The sequence below is a fragment of the Rhinolophus ferrumequinum genome, chromosome 17, assembly GCF_004115265.2.
Source record: "Rhinolophus ferrumequinum isolate MPI-CBG mRhiFer1 chromosome 17, mRhiFer1_v1.p, whole genome shotgun sequence".
Taxonomy (NCBI): Eukaryota; Metazoa; Chordata; class Mammalia; order Chiroptera; family Rhinolophidae; genus Rhinolophus; species Rhinolophus ferrumequinum.
In genome coordinates this window covers 1990144-2015384 of record NC_046300.1, presented here as the reverse complement: position 1 = coordinate 2015384, position 25241 = coordinate 1990144, and the positions used below count along the sequence as shown (strand labels likewise).

The 25241-nt window shown below is 39.8% G+C and overlaps 1 protein-coding gene across 1 annotated transcript in view; it reads right to left on the bottom strand.

Moving 5' to 3' along the window:
• Positions 1-2200, bottom strand: part of CNTN6 (contactin 6) — a 249377-nt gene extending 247177 nt beyond the window's left edge. The window contains 1 exon segment of the mRNA XM_033131532.1: positions 1529-2200. The gene's annotated coding sequence lies outside the window, so the exon portion shown is untranslated.
• Positions 2201-25241: the final 23041 nt, after the last annotated feature.

The following is a 25241-nucleotide window of genomic DNA, read 5'->3' as shown; positions in this document are numbered from 1 at the left end:
CAAAAAACCCAAAAGTATGCAAACAACTTAATATATACTTTACATTCTTTTCACAAGATGTTTTTTTTCCTAAGCTTAGACCAAATATGTAATAATTTTCTAAATGACAAAGTGAATTTGTTTTCATTAAGGAAAATTACATGGGAAATTCTAAAAAAAAAACCAAGCAAACAAACAAACAGAAAAACTATTCTGGCACTTCACTAGAAATGTTCAAAGGGAGGAATGCAATGCAGTAGTTTATAAACGATGGGCTTTTTTTTGCTAAGATGTGATAAGTCATGCATTTATATAACCTAATAGAAAGCTTTATGTAAAGATTTGGAGATTTATATATTGGAAATCTTTGGACTGCAGCGCCATGATTATTGCTATAAAAAATCAGCGAAGCACCAAAGATGAAATGACTCTTTATTTCTATGTGTTATACAGATTGTGTTAGTATTTTTGTGTGTACATTTGCTTTGTAAAGTTGTGTAAGTTTACACAGGTGTAAAGGGGGAAGGACAGGACAGAGTGTACTGAAACACCTTCTTTCTTATAAAATACAATGCATGTAAATTTATGAAACCTTTAACAACTACAATAAAAAAAAGATGAGAAACAAACCCATCAGATAAATGAAAATTGCCCAAAAGATGCAATTCCACGTTTCACATATGGCTCCTTCTTCTACAGAGATCTTTGAAAAGCATTGTCACTGTGGATAAAATGGTGAATGCCTCGTTTCCCAAGTTGGTTCTGTGCCATTCTCCTGTTCTCCCTGGTTTTCTCTCAGTATAACTTCTATTTAGTCATTCTGTGAATGTTTCTCAAAGGACATGTCAGGACGCTGATTATTTAAACCTAAGTAGTTTTCCACTGAAAAAGCAAGAACTATGAATTGCAACTTCCTCCAAACCCCCAATGTTGACAATATCCTCTGAACATAATGCGTTATACGTGGCTAATCTCAGAACTCTTAAAAGTTTGTTCCCAAGTCATCAACTTCTGAAACTTTTCATAAAGTGTTATCTGTACCTTAATACTGACAAGCTTAACTATTGTCAATGGAAACACTAGCTGCTCTTATTTAGAAGATGAGGAAGAAGCATACGACAGATGAAATCTGGTGAGCTCATGTGACCTCCAGTCTTTCTTGCTCTAACCAAAACCCTCCCCCAGGAAACTTTATAACCATTCCTTTAAATCATCCCTTGGACACTGCAAACCCCACCCCTGGAGCCCTGGATGAAAAACATTTAGCAATCCCATTTTCCCATTTGCCATTACAGAACTGGCGTAAAGCCCTCTGAAACCCCCAGAATTAGCACTGTCATCCCGTCTTGCCATTAGTTTTACTGCAGCAAAGAGGCGAGAAACCCAAAACAATACACCTGCCCTCTCTCTCGCTCTGGTTTGCCCTAACCCCCCGGAATGCTGGCTCAATACATTTTCTCTCACAAGGAATACATGCATTTCAAGCATCAGCATCACAGAAACAGAGCTTAAGTAAAGCGGAGACTGCTCCCCCAACCCCACCTTCTACCTGTTATGCTGATGGGAAGACCTGGGAAGGCAGAATTGCTGCAGCCTGCCGGGGACACTCTCACTGCTGCAGACAGCACAGCTTTGTCCTTACACATCTTCCCCGGGAAATGTCCCCGGATCCTGACGGCTTTTCTGCAGAACCCAGGCTCCAGCTCTCAGCCAGTCACGCCGTGCATCCAGGCAGACCCGGCCGCGTGGAATGTCCGTGCAGCTGGGAGGTAATAATGGGACTCTCTCCCGCGGGGCCGCAGCCTTTCCCCAGCGAGTAGTGCGTGCCTCTTCTCTGGTCTTAAGCCCCAGACACGCTGCTCTCCTGCTGCATTCCTGATGGAACCCAGACAATTCCTTCTGGAGGCTCATGTGCCACGCTGCCGCCTGGAATAGTCACAAGGAAAACTCTGCCTCCATGGAGAAGCCAGCCCCATCTTCCTCATCCTTCCCAGAATGGGAGAGAGCCGGGAGCGGCTGCCATTCCAGTGGCATGACAGATGAAATTCACCCCTCCCTGTCTCTGACTAGAGATAGTCACTTCTGTTGGGTCATCAGAAAATCTCTCTTATTGAAAACTGGGTCAGGCTAACTACTTACTAGGTTTTCACCAGGCAAAGAAGTCATTTTTTTTTCCTTCCCTGGGTTTCACTGCATTGTCATTTGCAAGCAGAGATGTAAGCCGGCCAAGGATGTGCTCTGATTTCCCCGAGATTGGAACTTAAGCTTTCTGAAGCATGGCAGCCGCTTCTGCTACTAGTTAGGGGGAAAAGAAGAGAGAAAGGAAACGCAAGCCTTTTAGGCACGGCCACTAACTCCTTTCCCATTCATATTTAAAAATAAGTGTGTGAGGCTTCTGAAGGACAGGTAAGTGCAGAAAAAGAGTAGAGGCTGACAAGTCCAAGAAGTACGGTGCTCTCCCAAGACACGGATTTATTGTCTCCAGAGGCCGAGAGCAAGTGTGTGTGTGTTTGCAGAACTGCTCTGTAAAAAAATGAGTACTGTCTGTACTTCACACCCAGCCCTCCAACCAAACTTTTTGACATGCTTGGGTTTTGTCATAGGTTTCTAAAAGGCTAATTGCTCTTTGAATAAAAGCTGGGAAATAGGAAAGGCACCTGAAAGCACAGGAAGACACTGCCACATGCAAAACATGGCTCCAACACGAGAGCACAATGAACGCTTGGACTTACTTTCACTTAGTCATAAAAAGAAATTTTACATTTAGTGTCTTATAGCAAATCGGTACTGGGAAAATGAAATCCACAAATCAAACACGGATAAGTCAAAAGGTATCTTTAGGACTCAGTTTGCTTTGATCTGATGAGCTAGACTCTTTCTGTGGCTACAATTTATGACAACGTTCTGTGGTTTGTGTGATTGCATTCTTCTGTAACCATCAGTCACCCACCTCCTTTCTCCATAAGGTCTAACCACCATCCTATGAGAATTGAATTTAAAGAGGAGTTGATGCTTCTTAACACCAGGCAAACTCAAAACCAGCTATACTGTTCTCCCTTCCAACTCATGAGGAGGGAAACTAGGTGGGTTAATTTACAGCGATGATGTTCATCTTAACTGAACCTCTGAATTTCTAACTTAAATGTATCTCCCTCTTTTGAAATCAAGATATAATTTATTCATAAAAATACCAGCATGATGGATTTTTTTCCTGTGGAGGTTTGAGGAAAACAATCAGTATGCAGTGGGTTTTTGCACAGAGGAATGCATTTCAATTTAGAGGACACCCCTTTATGCAAATCTCCAACCCTCCTGTCGCATATTCAGGAATAGCTGATGGCTTTGCTCCCTTTGACAAGGGCATGAGACTCAGCAGAGAACTTCAGGAGCTTCTCCTGGAGCATCCAGTCACACACCAGCTCTGTCACATACCAACCGGTTCCCTAGACTTGCCCTCATGCTCACTCCCTTGGGCGAAGCACACCTCTTGCTCAGGCCAGCCCCACCCTGTGCTCAGTTGCTGTCCTCACACACTCAGGGGACCAGCCTCACTGCCTCTGTTTTCAGAAGCATCAGTCTGCCTGTCTCCTGTACGTTACAGCTCAGAGATTTGCTCCTGTTCAGCCATCTTCAAAATTAACATTCTTTCCCACCTCACATCTTCCTCCAGCTTCCGCTCCATTTTCCTGTGTCTTTTTATAGGAAAACTCCTTGAAGGAGTTGTCTATGCTAACTGTCTCCAATTCATTCTTTCTCATTCTATTCTCACCCTTTGTCATTCTTAGTTGGATTGGTCTTCTGTCCCCACTGTTCCCTGTAAGTGTCTCTTTTCATGGTTCACACTAAATTATCCCCTGAAAAATCCAACAGTATACTACTCTCAGTCTTCATGTGACGTTATATATCGGTAGCATTAGCAGAGGTTATTAATGACTTCTTTAAACACTGCCTTGATGTGGCTTCTTGATTTCCCTTCTGTTTCACTAGCTTCTCGATCCTTTTGCTGACATCTCCTCATTTTCTTAAGCATGACGGGGGTGCACCAGGTTCTAAAATAAGGTCTATATACTAAAAGCTACAAAGAATTGTTACTAGTAATCAAATAAGACTTGAATAAATGAAGAAATATACCATATTCATGGACCACAAAACTCAGTATTTTTAAGAGATCAATTATCTCCAAATAGGTCTTTAGATTTCAAATAATCCCAACCAATATCTCAGCAGGTTTTCTTGGGGGCATTTGTCAAGTGATGCTAAAATGTATATGGAAACGCAAATAACTAAGAAAAGTAAAATCAAAATAATAAAGAACAAAGTTAAGGGTCTCATATTCTCACTTTATCATATACTACTAACTTAAAGGGATCAAGTCAGTGTGGTACTAGCAGGATAGAATGTCTGAAAACAGATCCACACATATATAATAGAATGTCTAAAAATAGATCCACACATATATAGTCAAATGATTTTTAGAAAAAGGTATCAAGATAATTCAACAATAAAAGCATCATAGCTCAAGAAATGGTGCTTGAAGAAATGGATATTCATTTGGAATAAATTAACCCTGACTCTTACCTTACACCATACACAAAACTTTAGTTTGAAATGGATAACAAAACTATAAGATAAAACTTTTAAATGTCTAGAATAAAATATATGCGACCTTGGGGTAGTCAACATTTTCTTAGAAAACACACACACACACACACATACACACACAAAAAACATAAAGAAAAAATAGAAATATTGAGCTTCTTCAAAATGAAAAAAATGACTGATTTTTTAAATTCATCACTAAGGATTTTTTACAACTCAAGAACAAGAAGATAAGCAACCGATTATAAAATTAACAGGCAATATGAACAGACATTTCAGCAAAGAGATCTGAACGACATTTAAACATATAAAAGGTGCTCAATATCATTATTTGTCAGGAAAATGCAAATTAGAACGACAATAAGGCACCACTTCAACCCCAACAGAAAAGTTAAAATTAAAAACACTGAAAATACCAAAGGTTTTTCAGGATGTGAGGGAACTGGCACTCTTAGACCTGGCTTGTGGGAGTGAAAGTGTAAAAATTGCTTTGAAAAACAATTTAACAGTTTCTTAAAATATTTTTATCAAGAAACTACATTTCTATATATTTTCCCAAAAAGAAATGAAAGCATTTTTGCACAATAAAGATTCACAGAAAATTTTTACATAGTAGCCAAAAGTTGGGAACAACACAAATAAATGCCTGTCAGTAGGTTATTGGGGGAAAAAAAAAAAGTATGATATATCCATACATGTAATAAGCACTTAAAATACAAAAATTACTGATACTCACTATTTGGATTAGTCTAAAAAGATTATGCTAGCAGAAGGAAATTCAAGAAAATGCAGAGCAATCCTATGCTGGTAGAAAACACAGAATGGTTGCCTAAGGAAGAGTTGGGAGGAGGTTAATTGCAAGTGGACACCAGAATATTTTAAAGTGATAAAATATTCTGCTTTTGATTATGACATTGGTTGCATGGGTATATGCACTTGAGAAGTTTTATCAAACCGTAAAAATTGATGTATTTTATTTTGTACAAAGTGTACCTTATAGGACTGAGTTTTAAATTAAATAACGATGGCAGTAGGTAGTAGATTCTCTTAAAGGCTTTGGAAAAACAAAAATTGACAAGACTATCATTCTGACCAAATTTTTGTTGCTGTTGTTTCTGTAATTGTTATTAGTAATTTTAGTGAACAGTGAAAATCACCTCTCTGATCTCTTCTATGATTGTTAGTCATTTCAGATTTTTTAGATCTACCTGGGTCAATTTGATTCATTTAAATTTTTCTGGGGGATGATGATGGTGATGATGGTGGTGATACATTGAGAGAGAACCTCTATAACCCAAAATATGTGCCCGATAATGTTTTAATTACTTAACATTAGTAATGTATTTAATCCTCCCAAAACCTGATTTGGGTTGGGTTATTATTTTCCCCATTTGAGGAAATGGAAGCACATAGAACACCCAGCCAGCTGGCAGTGAGGCAGGGATCAAACCCTGGCCGTCTTGCTCAGGAATCCACATTAACATTGATTTTATTCTTCAAATCGTTATATTCTTTTTACACTTTGTCTGTTTGACATGTCAAATTCTGTGATAGCCATATTATGTATTTCCCACAAAGTTGTTTTTTCTTTAATCAAGTAATTTCTACTTTTCAAGAAGCTGTTACACTACATATTCTGCTGTTACATTGCTTAATGGATAAAGGTTTTGTGTGTGTGTGTGTGTGTGTGTGTGTGTGTGTGTGATGATCAAAAAATATGGTGAATGCTTAAATTTTTTAAAAAAATTATTACAGTAAAAGACACAGTGCCATTAATCCCCCTCAGAACACTCCCCCTCGCTTTGAATACACTTATCCCATTGTTCTTGCCACTTTCTGAAGCAGTTCTGGAAGTCCTCTTTTGTGAATGTCTTCACTTGTGCTGTTGTGGCTGCCTGGATGTCGTGAATCATTTTGACTTTGGAAAAGAGTCAGAAGTATTACAGTGCCAGATCCAGGGAAGGTATACGAGGACACACTGTAATGTTTTTATTTGACAGAAATTGCCATACACCAGAGTGATGTGTGACATGGAGCCTTTTCGTATCTCACTATACAGAAAGAATGAATTGTATCTTTATGAGTATGTGTGTGTGTGTGTATGATTGTATCTCTATGATTTCGTAACTTCTTTAGAAATCCTTTCAAATTTGTTTACATATCTTAGATTTTAATTCTATTTTGCATGTCTACCTTCTTTCTGGTTTGTATTTTGCTGTATATACTTGCACATGATCAAAATTTCTTTCTTTGTCATGTTGTTTTAGGTATTTTTCTTGCAATCATCATACAGCCGGATTATTTAACCCAGTCTGACAGTCTTTTTGATGGGGTGCCTTAGCCCCTTGCTTTCAGTGTGGTGACGTCTCTATTGGAATCTGCCCCTTCCTTCCCAATTTTGCTGAGGCATGGGGCCAGGAGTCACTTAGTTTCAGGTAGTCCACATGCTTACAAGGTCTGGCAGACATCGAGACCAATAGTTCAGTTTCCCCCCAGCGCCCTGAGACAGCATCATTCAATAGGACCCCCAACATTAGACACAGGATGACAGGAGTCACAGAATTCCTTCAACTGTGAAACCAGCTTCAGGGAATGGAGAAGCACTGCTTTTTTCCCTCAAAGCTTCAAGCATCTCCCTTCATGGCTGCTTTTCTTGTGCTCTCTTGGAACAAAGAGAAAACAAAATCCAGTGTTTGTGTTCTTCCCAACATTTCCCAGGGGAATACTTAGGCTCCTCTGCCAACTCTTGAAATAGGCACCCCAACTTTTATAAGCTCCAAGACCTAAAATCTTGATGTCTTCTGCTGCTTGCAGGAAGGACATAAACTGTTAACTATTACTTGCACATAATTGCCTTAGTGTGAAGAAACCTCTAATGACATTTTTCCTCTAAAGGAATTAAAAGATTTACACATAATACTTTATTGAACGTATGCAATTATTTTAAACATACATGATACAGTAACATTCACATTGTATTGTTGGTGGTATTGTTTTTGTTTGATTGATTTCTTTTTATTCAGATACTTTCATTGGTATGCTCAACTGTTCTAAATAACCCATGTTTAAAAAGATATATTTTATGAGATATTTTTCTCCTGCCCACCATTGCAACTCTCCTAACTGTACTAAAAGATAAGCAATTCTCTATAATTTCCTGAGTGTATCCCGTGGGCCAGATACTAACCCTAAAACCCACTTAATCTTTACAACCACTCTGTGACATAGGTGCTACCACCTTTGTTTTCCTCGCATCTGAGATTTGGCAAAATTAAATACCTGACAGCAGTCATTCAAACAGGAAAAGGCCAAAAGGATCTAAACGCAGGTCTGCTGACCCCCAAATCCGCCTCCTGAACCTCCCTGCCTGGAGCGCTCAGCCACACCTATTAGCAAATCAGACAGAAGTCAAAAGTAACTGCTGTAATTTCCATGGTTATTTCCACTCTTACAGACATAATAAAAGGTTTCTCTTGAACACAATGTCTTAAGCTATAATATAACTGCACAGACTTTGACAATTAACTAGATAGTTAAGCCCTATGATATTTAAAGGACAATTTTTCACGAAAATGGTCTGATTCTAAACATTTGGCTCAGCTCTTCACCAAGCTTTGAAAAAGCACAGAAATAGTAAATGGTCCCAGGAAGGATGAAATTTTAAAAAATTAAATGATTCCCCCCTCCTTTCTTTTTTTCTTTTTTTTTTTTTTTTTGTGACAGAGAGCTAGGGACTAGAGTGTCATGAAGGGAAACACATTTACATTCCCGCAGGAAAAAAGCACATTGAAGGATAGGTGATAACAATTTTCTTTGTCTTTTGCCCCAACCCAAAATTGTTTTTTTTACTGTATACCACATATGCATAATTTTAAAGATATCCAAGAATCCACTTCCCTCTGGAAAAAAAGTAACATTTGGCCATGAGATGTATTGCTTTTCGAAGGGAAAACAGTCAGTGAAATGCATATATTCTCCTTCTCCCACGTGTTAAGAAAACGCATATTTCAGAAAGCCATTGCAGTAATTCTGTTCAAGTCCCTTGAGTCTATTCATATAAAAATAGAATTGTTACACAATGATAACTTACGATGGGGAGAGGTAAGACCTGGTATCTGGGGACATGAATTGTTTTGCTTCAACTGCAGAAGGACACTGCAAAATTGCTGCATGGAACCCCCTGCCACCTGCTGCTTCCAACAGTGAATTTTACTAAGCACCAATGGCTCAGCAGGACCCCACTATGGTAGGGTATTGTTTACTATGAGGCCCTTTGTGATCTTTGTAAGTTACAGAGCAAATTGCTTGGGCCCCAGTGACAATAAATGCATTTCGTTAATGCAGCTCCTCTTCTGTTCTAATCTTTTTAACCCTAAGATTGAGAGATTTCCCATTGCTTAATAAGTATGACTGTATCCTCCTTCCTAGACACAACGAAGAGGTCACAGCACATAAACCCTAAAATCTGGATAATCATCAAGAATTTAGCTGCTTCAACAACTATTCTGCCTTTCCCATTCTTGGCCTTCAGTTACAAAATATACAAACTATTGCATTGAGTTTTCATGGTGGTCAGACAGAAAATATGAGCTTCATCCGAGTTTCCATTAAATAGAATTTACCTGCTGAGACACGGACATAATTACCAGGAATAGTGCACAGGTTTGTTGTTTCTTTCACAGACAGTCTACTGGTATTTCTTCCACAATCATTGATAGATTGATTTATGAGCTTCAGTCTTTTACTGCTCCCTTTATGCACACTCCTGCCATTCCTTCATGCCAGGTGGGGTACGCTGCTCTGCCCCTTGATTTTGGACGTGACCTGTGACTCGCTTTGACCAACAGCATGTGAGAAGTCAGTGTGCTGGTTAGAGGCCTAGGTTTTAGACACCCTGTGTGTTTCTGCTCACTTTCCTGTCCTTTGGTCTTGCCTGGAGGCCAAGGACGACACTTAGAGCAAAGCCACTTCAGCTGGTCCACAGACCTGGGTCAAAAGCAAGTGAATTGCCTGGCTCACTGCTGCCCAGAGGAACTGGATCTCAGATGTCTTGAAGACAAGAGATAAAATCGATTATCATTATTTTAAGCCATGAAATTTGGGGCTAATTTCTTATGCAAAAAGAGCTTGCCAACACAGATATTGTCACTTACTAAAACCAAGTCACAATAGTCTGGACTCCCCTTAGAGCAGAGCCGGGATAACAACTCTTTGTCTTTGGGCATGTATGAGTAATTTGGGAAAGGAGAGGAGTGAGAGACTGAGGGATTTGGAAATGGAACGTGCAAAGCCAATAAAGCGTGTATCATTGGGTTTGCCAACACTAAGTATTAGTGACCATTCAATGCTATGGAAACATCTTAAAAGTCTATCGTATCAAATGCTTCTCAGGGCCATCACCTGCACTGAACATGGGAGAAACATTTCTCTATTGGCACGCACACCCAGGGCTAAGGTGACCATACACTTCGTCATGTGAAACCCAGACATTATAACAGTGGAAGGAGAGAGTACTAAAAGCAACGCTGGCACCACTGGTGTAACTCAGCTCTTTCCTGGGCCAATGAGAATGTATGGCCACTCTACGTATTGGTCCAAGATTGTCCTAGGACACGTCAACTCTCCTACATACCCGGGATACACATCCACGTGAGCCCCAGTCAGGTTTGAGTGGGCAACCAGTACCCACACAATGGAAGCAGAGAAACTGCTGAACAGGAAATGGAAGTTGTGGGAGCTGAAAGACTGCCAGGTAACACCTGTGAGAGGCTACATGAAGCATTGGCTTGGATATTTGCTCAGGCTCAGAAGACTTGCAATTATGCATGCAAGGCAACAATTTTAGTTCCCACTTTGCACCACTCAGATCTACCCAAAACCTTCATTAACTCCACTCAATAGCAGAGTCAGCTTCTGGACTGAGCCACACAAATTTTCTGCCATGACTTAAAGGCGAGAGGCTTCATGAAAAATACCTACAGCCCCCCTGAAACGGGTCTGGGGACCATGACTGACATCCACCATCTCATTCCTTTACCAACGCCCCCAGGTTTTCCTCAGCCTGACTTCGCAATGTGGCAGCTCTAGGCTGTTGGTCTGCTTAGGTAGCCACGACCAGCTTTCCTGGGGAGCTTGTACCCTTGCCCTAGTGAGACTTGTCTTTTCACAACTATTATTTCACAGCGAAACCCAGGAGAAATTCTAATGGCTAGGCAGCATCTCAGACCCTCTGTAGACCCCACTGTGTAACAGTGAATGTTGCTCCTAATGGTATTAAGGGTTAACTAACTTAATAAAGAAGAAATAGCTGAACGCTTTTCTTTTTGTTGGGTCCACTAGAAGAAGATGCTTAAAGAGATCAGGTAGGAGTCATTGAATAGTCATTGTGTCACCCAGTGTTCTTTCATTGGGATTCAGAACCTCTCAGCTCAGGGCTCTGAAATTGCAGGGGTAGGGGAACAAATGCTGCAAATGGATAACTGGGCATGATGGCCAAAAAGCTAATAATTGCACAACCACCTTTCATTTCCTGGATCCATGTGTCCCACCCACTGTGGACACCGCCATATATCAAATGTGGGGTTCATGTATGTATCACATCCTGGAGAAGTGGGCTCTACCTGTGCAAGGTGTGTTTCTGGAACTGTCAACCTGGCCAAGTCTCGAACAGTTCATTCCATCATTATATGTGACTGGCCACCTCTGCGTGATAAGGGCACAGGGTACACATGCTGAAAACCCCACTGTCATTCACTTGTTGCCATTCGTCCTTTACATGAAATGGACTCTTGGGCTTAGTCAATGATGTATAGGACACCCTAATGATAGATGAGGCACTCTGTATACCCTCAAACGGCAGTGCTGGTAGAGGGACTGCAGAAAGGGAAGGAAAACCTATATCCTGCGTAACTTGCAATTCTGATAAGAATAGATCACGGTTTCCTTCAGGGAGGAGAACGTCCATTATCATCAACTTGCCGTCAAGTGGATGCCTGGACTCCTGAGGAAGGGCAGCATATCGAGGAGTCATGACTGGTCTATATTCCCAGAGTGCAGGCAACCAGCGGTGGCAGTAGCTAGTCACCCATATGCTGAGGAAGTCCATGCTGTTGAATTCACGTGTGTCTCCATCACAAGGCTGCGGCCACGCAACTCATGGGCCCAATGTACTAATACTTGTACGGCCCAGGAGAGAGAATGACTGACATTGAACCACTGGTATTGTCTTCAATTTAGCTGTTCAGTGCCTCTTTGCACTGATACCCCTGGTGGGCACTGATGTGAGACACAATGAAATGCACAAATCACTCTTGCTCTCGGGTCCATCCCTATAACTCTTTGCTCCTTGTCTCTGATTTTCTGCTCTTGTTCCTCCCAGATTCTTTACTAACTATGCAAGCCCTTCACTATGGCACAGGAGTCCATGTATATTTATAAGTCAAGTCCCTTCTCCCTCCCTACAAAGGGAACAATGAGTGCACTGTTCACAGCCCAGTGCTCCAGCAAGAGTTTTATTTCCCACTTTGTTTAGAGCTACCCCTGAAAAGGGATATCATGAGACAGCACTCCATTTTTGGTTCACATCAGTATCACACACCCACTGAACTGTTCTATAGGCTTGAGGTATGTATTCCCTCTTTGTTCAGTGTGGTGATATTTCTAGGTACAACATACAGAGGGTGCCAAAATAATGCATACGCATTTTAAGAAAGGAAAAAACTGTATTAATTTTAATACTCAATATATACTGATAACAAACAATGAATACAAGTCACGTTTGACTTCTGCAATTACAAGAGGTTCCCGTCAGCATCCAGACACTTCTGATGACGGCAAACTACTGCTTGAGCAACGTTGACCAAAGTGTCCACTTGTATACGTATTTTTGGCACCCCTAGTATGCTGGCTGAAAAATCCAGAAGGCTCACCAAGTGATGTACCTCTTTATTAATGATGTGGGTACATACTAAAATAAATTGTCCTATCTTAGAAAGGATGTTTCAGGATGCTACAGATACTTGGAAATGTAAAGATGCTAACGTGGCAGTCCCACAGCTTTTGTGGGCTTGTCTCCCATCACACGTGTGTCCCTTTTACTAGGACCTCTCAGTGATTCGTCCTCTTGCTGACCAGACCATTCAGGATAATCTTCAGTAAAGAGCACCACTGTGACATTCTGCAGAATTCCCCCCAAATCGAGGATCCTGTGGACTGCAATGTGACACCGTTGTAGGAGAATCCACATAGGCCAGAATAAGACAGTGAATATGTACTCCTATCTTTCACATGAAAAGACAATGCTTCCTTTTGCTGATGGCGATTGAGAAAAGCACACTCACTAGACCAGTAGTAACATTCTAAGTGTTAGATGCTGTGTTGATGTGTTCCAGGGAAAAGAAGGAAAGAGAACACATTTAGCTTCCTCAGCAGCTATATTTGGGGCTACCACTTGCAAATGCGCATGGTAGTCCATCAACTTCCCAATCCATGTGTTATTTCGATGATATTATAGTTGCTAAAGAGGCCAGACCGGTTAATTAAATGCAGATATAACCTCCTTTCCAATACAACCTCCTTTGCGTCATTGATGGTTCTGCTAATTCCCTTAGTTCCTCTTGAGATCTTAGTTCCTCTTGAGATGCTTCAGATTTCTTATTTTGGCTGGGTGTAGGAATGAGAAAGACCAATTTGGGATCTTCCAGTTGACTCTTTCTGCCATAATGTTGCCTCTCCTACAGTACGGGGAGCCAATTTGAAGGTTCTGCTGGCTGGCTGTTACGTACATTTATTCAAGTTTATACTCAGAGATTGGGAAAATAGCCACATAATTGGTCCATATATACACTGGGCATATAGACTTGGGTTAATCTTTTTTCACTAAAAACAAAAACAAAGTTGGCTTTCAAAGCCTACACTCTAACTAGAGGACTTTATGGCTTGCCGTGTACCCAGGTATCAGTTTAGATTTCATATCCAACAATTCTCAAAAAGTCTAATAGATATTCACCTTCCCAGAACTCAAATGCCTTGGTAAATACTGTCCCCTTATAGAACTAGAAGCATATTTACTGTGTACAAATGCAGTGTCATTACACGTTTTTCCTGGTCCACTGTCAATCAACGGGCCCTGGGTTAAAACAGACATCTGGAAACTTAGGTCTTAAAAACACAGTGGCTTTTCCATTGTGATCTTTGACATCAAGCTTCTGCTCCCTAGCCCTCTTTAAAGTTTGTTTTTAATATTAAAAGTCCAGAAGTCCTTAGTTGACTGTCAATATGTTACATCTGAGAGAACACTGTGATCTATTAGCCACTGTCACTCATCCCCACAGTTCAGGAGTTTTGATTGTCACTCAGGCTTGCTGCCAATTACAGTAATTGCATCTAACTTGCCTTTCAAAGTAAACTGTCGCCAAATACCACTGTCACTCTGGGAATCCATCACTCTTACCGATGTTACGAAGCTCTGTTCCGTTACATCTCATACTGTCAAATATAGTCTACACAGATAGCCACCACCGCTGAGAATGGTGCACCCCTCACCAGCCTCCCCTTTGTTGCCTTAGGGAAGGCCTTCGCCTCTTGGCCCTCCAAGAGGACGTGGTAAGGCAGAGTGTGTTCCCTTGCACCATATAGGAAATCCGCTTTAACTTCTCACTTTCTTGAGTCTTCTGACTCTTTCCTCAATACAATGGCAAGGCAATGTCATCACGTAAGCTCGGTGACATTATCATGTCTAGCTTTGCAGGAGCTATCACAGCTTCTCACAGACTGTTTCGGGGTGTCCTTCCCAGAACATTGAATAGGGCTTCAGAGGTGAGCACCCCGGTGATGGCTAATCCCCCCCTGTTCTACATGCCCTGCGTCCTATCCTTGGTTTCTTCAAAGCAGAACCAGAAATACGGGCTTACACAGAGTGGTGAAGTCAGAAATGTGAGCTCAAAGAGCAGAGACAAAGGATGGCAAGAGCAGAAAGAAGCATCCCTGCAAGGATGAAACACTGAGTTGTCTGTGGGGTGACAGGTTCCTCTGCCCACAGGACTCTGTGAGATGTACCTGGGTCTCAGGAGCATCTATCCAGAAGCTCCTGACCTCCATTGCTCACAGGCAGTCTCCTGGGGACACTGATTTCTCCACGCTTCTGTGTTGTGCACATGTGGAGTCTGAGCATGTGTCCACAGGCGTCCCACAGCCACGACCATAGGAGCCGCAGAGCACAAGACAGAGGGTACACTGTACAGTCTGAAGCAAAGGCCGTCAAATAGCACCTGAACGGATCCGATCAAAGACTGCCGATAGTCAGCTGTGCAAGATGCGAGACAAAAGGTTTGACGGGCGCCCAAGAACATCTGGGAGATAAATGCTGAGAAACGAAGGGTAAAAATCAAATTGGTGTCATTTTCATTACTTAGTTTCCATTTTAAATAGGTGATTTTAGTACTTTTGAATGTCCATTCGAATATTGCTTAATGATGGGAATGTGTTCTGAGAAGTGCGTCATTAGGCGATTCGGTCGTTGCGCGAACATCACAGGCACTTACACCAACCCCGAGGGTCCAGCCCACTGCACACCTGGGCTGTGTGGTCCAGCGCGTTGCTCCTGGGCTCCGAGCCTGCTCACCTGTTTACTGTAGTGAGTGTGTAGGCAACTGTACCACGTGCTACATATTTGTGTATCTAAACATCTAAATACAGAAAAGGCAGAGTAAAAATAGGGTAGAAAAGGTAAACAGTGGTCCACCTGTGCAGGACGCTCATCGTGAATGGAGCCTGCAGGACTGGAAGCTGCTCTGGGTGAGTCAGGGAGTGAGTGTGAGTGTGAGTGAGTGTGAAGGACATAACGGTCCTCTACTGGAGACTTTACACACAGTGGTAACTTAGGCTACGCTAAATTTATTAAAATTGTTTTTCTTCAATGATAAATTAACCTTCACTAACTGTAATGTTTTTTACATTATAAACTTTTAACTTTATAAGGTCAAAATGTTACAATAAATAATGCATTGCACTGCAACATTTCAAAGGCTATGTACGACGTCAGTAGGTGATAGGAATTTTTCAGGTCTATATAATCTGATGGGACCACTGGCGTGTATGCGGCCCATCACTGATCAAAATACTGAGCTGTGGAAGATCAGCAGAAACTTTTTTTGTATTTTATTAATAGCTGTAGTCTGCTCCTCCTCAACTACAGTCACAACTCGCAGATACACTTTTAACTTTGTGGTTTCTGTTATTTTTTATTTTACTTTCAAAATTCTGTGTTTATTTCACAAATATTTATCATCTTAAGTGTGCTTAAATACTTTTAGGCAACATCTTCTGCCTTCCTATATAATACAAGAATTTATCACCTAACTTTTCTCCCTATATCTTGAGTTATTTTTTTTCTAGTCTTACTATTTTTAGATATTTTACTAATTACCTTTGAATCTATAAATAGTATACTTAAACCTCTTATCATCTCAACAAATTTAGCAAGGGTTTCTACACACCAGCATATAAAGGAATATTAGCATTTCTGTTCCCTCCAACTTTCCCTAACACCCCGCAACGCCCTTCTTTAGCTTCATATGTTTTTCCTTCTAATTTGTCAGTTGTGATCATATTGCTTTTCGGTGCAGTAAGCATTATGAAGATGTCTGTGAATTTTCTATGAATTGATTTGAAACATTAGCAGTGTTTTAACTATTTTAGATTCACTTTACTTCCCTGTGATTCTAATGTCCATTACCTCTCAGCCATTAATAGAAAAAAAAAAAAGATATCTGGAGTCATATTCAGATAAATTTATTTTCTGAACTCATCAGTTTCTTAGGATCATGGTACATGCTATTTTACTTTATATTTAACCTTGGATGCCCTTAAATGTTTTTGTGATTTTTCTCGTTGCTTTTAGTATTTTTCTTGTTCAGAGAAGAAAAACATTTTTTTTTAAATATTAGGTACTATGTAACTATCATTTTCCAGCTTCTTATTTACTCTTTCATTTGATCGACTCCATTCCATTTTTCCTAAAGACATCCAACTTAGATCATTAGAATTTTCTGTACTAAATTGGACCCTTTTTGGCCACCATCCTGCAGCTTATTTTCATTGCACTTTTATTTCCATTCTTATATCTCAAATCTTCCTCTTGGTTTTCACCTTCATTTTTCTGGCACACACCCACATATATGCTGTGAATCTTCTTGTCTGAGAAATATTTATTGTGACATTGGTTTTTTGACTGGCATAGGATTTATACTCAAAATAATTTTCCCCAAAACTTTGAAAGCATTATCTTCTAGAAACTGGTTTTACTGATGTGATATCTGATGCCACCTGATTTTCAATTTTCATGGGTTATCTTTTTTTTTCTTTTCTGGAACTTTTAGCATTTTCTCTGATGTTTTGAGATCTTATGATGGCATGTTTAGGAATTTCAGTTTTCTTAAATTCCCGTCACTTGTCAGTTCAGTCTTTTAATCTCTAAATGTGTACTTCTCACATGCTGGGGAATTTTATTTTATTATTTCTTGAAAACTTCTTCCCCTCCCTTTATTCTGCTCTTTTTTCCCCCCTAAAAATAAATGAGTTGTTAAATCTCCAAGTTATTCTACTCAGTGTTTTTTGTGTATATTTAATTATATTATTTAATATTTTCAGTTTTAATCATTTTTATTTCATAGTGTAGCTCAAAATTTGACTTGGTTGAGAAACTCCACCCCTCTCTGGAAGCATTATCCCTTTTCTCCATGACTCTAAGTATACACTTAATTCCTAATTCTAGAAAAAATACTGCTCTAGACAGAATTGTGCCCCTTCCCCCAATTCATATGTTGAAGCCCTGACCCCAATGTGGAAAGAAGTATCTGGAGATAGGGTCAATAGTAGGTGATTAGGGTGAAATTAGGTTACAAAGGTAGGCCCAATGGCCCTATAAGAAGAGGAAGATCTCCCTCTCCCTGTCTCTCTCTACCTCTCAGGTGAGGACACACTGAGAACACCCATCTTCGAGTCAGGCAGAAGGTTCTCACCAGAACCCACCCACGCTGGCACCATGCTCTTGGCCTTCCAGCTTCCAGAATATTGAGAAAACAAATTTCTGTTGTTGAAGTCACTCAGTCTGTGGTAGTTTGTTATGGCACCCTGAGCTGTTAACACAAGTATGTATCAAATAAGCAAATCACATTTGTTTATTGATTCATAAAGACAGAGCTCTCCTGCTGAGTTTTTTGGTTGTAGAGAGAAGGGATACTATTTCTGCCTCTGTTTACAGCATGTAGGATTCTACCTGGTCACTGCTCAGTGCAGAGAATTTTGTTGGATTGATTTTGTTGACTGAATATGACGCATCGCTTTTTGAGGCGTGCCATAAGACATGCTACAGTCAGGCACGGCAAGGCAAGGCGAGGCTGTGGTCATAAAGAAATCCGGAACTTCACCCGCGGAACACGACCCAAGCCAAGTGCAGGGTGGGTGGCTTCCTTCCGACGAGTAATTCAGACATGAGGCTACTTCTGTTTCTCAACTCTGCCACTTCACAGTTCCTTTGTTTATACAAGTGCAGAGCTGACAGAAAGCTTGGGGAAGATACATCCATGTATAAGATGTGTCAAGATCAAAAGGGATAGTTCTGCTCACTCTCCACTGGAAGGGTGAGTCACTTCACCACCTCGAGTCACAGCACCCAGGAATTGGATGTTAGCTGAAGAATAACTGTTTATGCCAGATGCTTCTACGATATGCTCAGAGTTGGGTTTCATAGTCTCAGATGATACGTCTACTTTCTGAAGGACCAACCCACAAATCCGGTTCCTCCACAGGCAAGAAGCTGGGTGATTTTACTTCCCTTCAAGTCAATTCTTATATGAGTTTTAGTATAATATATATGCTATAAAATTCTGTAAAATGATTTTTCTTATTTGATTAATCTAAAGTATTAGTGAATTAAATCTAAAAATGGGAAGACATAGATTAGTTACCGTAGAGGTCTATGTGACTGTACAGTAAGAACAAAATAACTTTCGAACACCTTGTATAGTCAATACCTTGCTTATCTGCTAGGGACATTATTACTAGAGAAATTCTATGATATTTGATTGTTCAATACAGCCAATGCTACTCTTATTATCTCTGATAGGTTAACCGAGTGAAGTCACTTGGAAAACTTTAACATAAGTTAAAGGAATTTAAAGGAACAATACAAATTACTTCAAGATGGTTATCTAAATTAGCAGTTCACATTGTTGGAATTCACTAAGCAATTACTCCATATTTACTTCATCAGTTATAATACTGTTTAATTAATCATACAACTGGAAGTTTTCAACTCAATCTCTTATCAGACAAAAAAATTCCTAATATCAAGTTAAAATGATTAGTAGAAAATAAACAAACATTATGAAAACTGGAGTTCAGGGAAAACTCCCCCCAAAATAAAAAGTTTGAGCCAAGTCTAAAGAATGAGTAACAATTAATTGTGCTAAAGAGAAAAAAAAAGTGTGACCAGCACTGGGAACAGCAGAGACAAAGGTCCTGAACTGGAAAAGAAGCAATGAGTACTAAAAACATTGACAGGAGCAAGAGTGGGGGCGGCGGGCAGACTAGCCTGGAAGAGCTTCCTGAAAACGCCAAATAAATACATTGCAATTATTCCAAATGTATCACTCACTCCATTGTTCACTGAACGAGGGTTTTTCTAGCTGTTACTTATGATATAGATTTCTGAGGGTAAAGAGACAAATAAGATGAGTTTGTGTTTACATGTTTGTTTGTTTTACCCCAGGAGCTCACTTTAAATCTTTTACCCAAACTCATTAATTTGCACCCTTACAAAGGAACCCTGGTGAAGTCTCTTACACAGCATTTCCTCCCTGCTGACTGCCGTGATGCCAGCAGGGCTCTCTGAAGCCACTCCACAAAGACCTCCCTTTGTCACATGGGACCTCCACACCACGTCCCATGTATATCTATCAAACACTTACTGAGACCCAGGCTACATTTGTGGCTCACCCTTTTGTACTTCCTTGTCCTTTCGACAAATATAGGTCGAGCCTACACAAACCAAAATTCAGTAAACTATTCTGTGTATGTGTTTGAGACCGGCCTTTCTCTGGGGCCATTTCTTTTCTGCTCTGCAGCAAATTTTGAACATTTTTAGTCCTACCATTGTATCTCAGACCAATAAAATAAAGGGTACAAATGAATATTTGGAGCTTATCTATAATGGAATTGCAAGCTATCTAACAAGACAACTCGCTGCAAGTCTGATGGGAGATAATTGGACACGTTTTGGGGAAAACAGAGGAAGTCACTTAAGCAGGCTACCTTTTTCTGGATAGTTTCAAAAGAATGTGTTAATTATAAACCATCATGGAACCATATTATCTTAAGTTGTCCTCGGTATCTTTATACCTAGTCAGTTCCCAATTTATTCACAGCATGGATTTCACAACTTTTTCTTTTAACAATCTGCAGACTAGAACAGGTTGGTTTCTGAACTTCAGATTTCTTCTTTTTTTTTCTTTTTGATGGTTGCTGTTGTTACAGCAACTTGACTTAAACTAGTAGCTAGATTCAGCTACTAGGTAAGTTGTACTTCCTAAATTGACTTTCTCAAATGGAGAAAAACCTGAAAAAAAATAACAATGGATTTGCAGTGTTGAACTTCATGAATTTGATATATGGCCATTAAAACTCTTTTCTTTCTGAACATTGTAGTGCAAAGAGGTCTGTCCACCAGTAAACCAACAATCCCGAGTACCACTTCATGGCTGGTGCCATGAACGCAAACACCATTCAACATTCACTGACTCATCTTTTGCTGACATTGATACCAATCAGGTATTGGGCTCGGCAGAGAGTACACAGACACTTTAGCTTGGTTCCCTGAAAGAGAGTCTGAGGTGGGAATTCTTGTTTACATAATTTATAGGCTAAGTGCTGTCTGGATAAAGGGAAGGAGGAAAAAAGGACAGGACAGGGAAAAAAGCAAGTAGCTACAAACTAACTCTAGCCCATCTCGATGGAAAGTTCCAGAATGTGGATTACCCAGAATTGGTTCCTCCTTGTGGAAAGGAAAACAGCCTCTGTACCTAAGGCCAGGTGGGTTGTCTGTAGGCTTTGCAAGAGGGTAGGTGGAGAGCAGTGGACTCTGCCAGACACAACCCCTCCAGTGTAACTGAGGGAACTTCTCTGAAAAAAGGCACCCATGAGCCTTCAGTGGCCAATTCTCATAGCAGCTGATGGGCACGTGCTCTGGCTGGAAAAGCATCTTCCCAGGCAGGGATGACAATGACATCCAGTACAGGAGCCGATGCTCAGGTCATACTATGGCAGCTGAAGACCACTACCCTAACCGCACAGAGACAGGACTCAGTATTACTAATAACATTATTAAAGGAGGGAAAATAATAAATAAGAATACTTTATCAAAGTAAGCAAACAAATGCATACATGTCAAATAAAACAGTAGTCACTATTGGTATTTTTCAAAGATTCTCCTAAAACACCTCCTTGGAACTCTCACTGCCAATATTAAAATTTGGCACTTACAAGTGGCTTGACTGTTGCTTGTATCCAAATTGTTTATTCTTCATCTGACCACAAAATAACTTTGGAAGCCATTTTCTCTTTCTCTATCTTACCAGAAAAAGAAAGCAAAACACAAAAGTACATGTAGAAATCTGCTAGTAAATATGTAAATTACACTAATTTATTCTCTAACTTGCATAATCTGACTTCTATTAATAATTTGACAAACACGAATGAACTCTAGAACTCCAATCGATTTTAGTGGAGAAATTTTAGGTAGTTTTTCCCCTCACTTTCCGACTTTTTCATGCCTTGCTGGCACAATGTTGATTCCAGTATGAAATCACATCACTCTTCACTGTGATGTGTCTGAACCACTGAGACTGTTAGCTTGTAGACAGAGCAGTGTCCGATCCCTCATGATTTCTCCATGGAGTGGTGCCTTGACTACAGGAGGTGCTCAATAAATGCATGTTGACTGGTGAACAGACAGTGAAGTTATATTTGATAAGGCAGTCAGGTCTCAAAAATGGCAAGGAGAGCAACAATTCCATAGCCTTAAAATGATCCTTGAAAAGCTTGAAAAACTCCCATTAAGTGGCATGCATGGTTTTGTGTATATGGGTATCCATGTGTCGCTCTCCGATTCCATATCAGTCAATGTTCTTTATGCTTCTCAACTATTCTTCAATTTCTTCCTCGAGGATAGTGATGATTTGTCACCCCTTAGTTAACAATCACCTAAGCAATGCATTTAATTCTCTCCAGTGGTCAGGAAACCCTGAATCAACCTCTATACACACTTGCCATGGGCTGTGAGAGCTGTCATTCCCTGTTTTTGGTGTGATTACACCCACTGCCTATTTGATATATGTGTAAGGAAATAGGAGAACATTCTGTGCATAAAATTAAATAAGTGTTAGTTAAATACATTAACTGTGCGATTTCATTGTATTGTTTCCTAAGTGAATATAATTAGCTTATCAACTTGAAAAAAAAAAGACCCACCTCCCATTGGCTTTATTAAAACTTCCAAATTCCCACACATCTGTTCTTTCACAGAGTCATCCCCTCAGAAAGGATGGAGAACACAATTTCTCCTGGATATTTATCTCTCAGGCATCCCCAACAGCTGTAGCATCATAGCCAAACTGGCCTGTACCCTTCCCAGCGACTGGTTTTTCTATATGGAGACTGTCACATTGCTGTGTTTACAGAATTGCTTCCAGCACCTAATTACTGTAAACAGCATAATGCTATATGGTATGACAAGAGTAAATATGATAATGACCATGCATACTCATCATGGCTTCATCTCTGTACAACTATTTCTGAAAGTAAGCAATTGATGGTAGTTGGGATACAAAGCGAGGGAGAGGGGAGAGTTTTGATTACTAGGTTTTAGAGGTTTAATTTGCTGAAAAAGTAAATCTCTAACATAATGACATGCAAGAATGAGGAAGAAAAGGCTCCATCACCACTTGGACAGCTGTTTACATTTTCTTCCATCTGGAGCACAACTGAAAAGAATAAAATTTTGTTTGATTGGAACAACCCAGGTCAGGGAATTAAAAATGCAACAAAATTCCCCGAAAGCAGGACGGTGCACAAACTGATTTTTCCTAAGCCCAAACAAATTTATTCTTTCTCCAAAGCAATCAGCATCCTGGATACTGAAAGGATGGAGATTTTCCAGAACTCCTTTCTCTCTTCCCCCAACCTTTGTGCCAGTCATTATTTCCTCCTGAGGTACATTTCAACCACACAGCCCATTTCCACATGGTAGAGTCGACCATAAGGGCGTTCCCAACCACGGAGGGAAATGATGCACTTTCTGGAAAATGTTAATAGGTCTTCTTTGTCTAATCATACACAATAAGACACTGATTCTTGATGAACAGCTTAAAACCAAATACACTCAGTGGAGAAATATAACCACACGAAGAGAAATCCGTCTCCAGCGAACTCAATTTCTCTGTGATATTGCAGACAAGTGGAGGCCTCTCTCAACCTCACTTTCCATGCTAACCACCAAACATCCACACTTCACTCCAAAAAGACAGACAGACAGCGTAGAGTTGCCTTCTACATGACCTGAAACTTGACACACAAGTTTCTACCAGAAGACTGAAACTGTTGCTATGAGGTTGCCATATTGCATGACAAATATCTCAGAGTACTTGTATACACAACTCTAGTCTCATTTCATTACTGCTGTAAAATGAATCAGACACAGTGTGAAAATTACATAGTAGTAATTCTCTAGATTTAAAAAACTAATTGTATGAAAAATGTAAATATATACTTTGGTTTTTAGCATTCTTTGACCATTTAATTCAATTATTGTATCGATCATTTTTTCAATCTGTTTCCTTTATGCGATTTTCTCAAAACCTGGGTATATGGAGACCTATATTAGTTTCCCACCGTGCTGTAACAAACCACCACAAACTCAACATTGAAATAATGTGGATTTGTTACCTCCCAATTCTGGAGGTCAGATGTCCAAACTCAAGTTGCTGGCCAGACGGCAGTCCTTCTGGAGGCTTTGAGGGAGAATCCGTCCCCTTGCCTTTGTCCGCGTCCTGCTCTCCGTGCCTCCTGGCGCTTGACCGGCATTCCCCACCTCTCCTGTCCGTACTCACGCCTCCTCCGACCACTGCTCTTGGAGGCCTGCCTCCCTTAACGAGCCCCCTGTGGTTGATTACGTCGGGCCCAGGTACATAATATGAGATAAGCTCCCCATCTCTAAATTCTTTACTTAATCACATCTGCAAAGTCCCTTTTGTCACACAAGAAAACAAACATATTGACAGGTTCTGAGGATCAGCACATGGACATTTGGGGGGCTCATTTTTTAACCTATTGCAAGACCTTTTCATTTAAGTATAAGCTGATTCTTTTCCACATCATATAGTGCTATGCAAATATCACATCAATCTCTGCTCATTACTCATCTTTCAGTTTTTTTATAAGATTTTAACAATCTTATATACAGTATTTTATCTCTACACACTAATAATAAAAATCTTATTCAGGTTGTCAGTCCATCTATCAAGGTGTCATTAAAATTCTTTTCCTTTCACAAAAAAATAATATATTTTTTCTTGACTTTTCCTTCATGATTTTGTTGATTTAAGTAAATAAATAACTTTTATTTAAAAAAGCTTTGAGATATAGGAAATTGCGAACATCATGTAGAGGATTTCTACATACTTACACCCAATTTCTCCTATTATTAACATTTTACTGTGGTATGGTATTTTTGTCATCACTAATGAACCAATATTGATGCATTATTCCTGACTAACGTCAACACTCTCTTCAGATCACCTTATTTTTTACCTAATGTCCTTTTATTTTTAATTTTTATTTTATTTTTCAATTACAGTTGACATTCGTATCATTTTATACTAGTTTCAGGTGTACAGCACAGTGGTTAGACATTTGTATAATTTATGCGGCGATCCCCTTGACTAGTCTAGTACCCACCTGGCACCATACATAGTTAGTACCATATTATTGACTATATTCCCTATGCTTTATATTACACCCCCATGACTATTTTGTAACTACCAATTTGTACTTCTTAATCCCTCCACCTTTTATAATGCTTTTCAGAGAATATGTGTTCCATATATGTATATTTATCATATATCTTTAATAAAAAATACATATTGTCAAAGAACTGTTTTTCAAGTGTGATGACCAATTTCTCATAGTTAACTGAAAAATTAAACAACCACTTTGTGTATATCTGCTTTGTGCTAGCAATTATAGACACATCATTTTGAATTATCAGAACAAACTTCTAAAGGTAGATATTATTATGCCATTTAAGAATGACAAAACTGAGCTTTAGAATGGACTGGTGAATTTTGCAAGGCTGTGCAGTTGATAGATTTATGGACTTATTGTTTGAATGTAGACTGTAGTCAAAAGACAGACTCCATCAGTAAAAAATAGCTAAATTTCACTCTGCAGAGTATATCATTAACACAGTGTTAGGTAATGGTTAGTTAAAAAAGTGTTTTTGTATGTACTCTACTCTGGCTTCTGGGTTCTATTACGAATGAATGCTTCCCTCATAAGTCTCCAAATGAGCTTATTAAATTAAGGGTATAATTAGTGAAAAGCATTGTAAC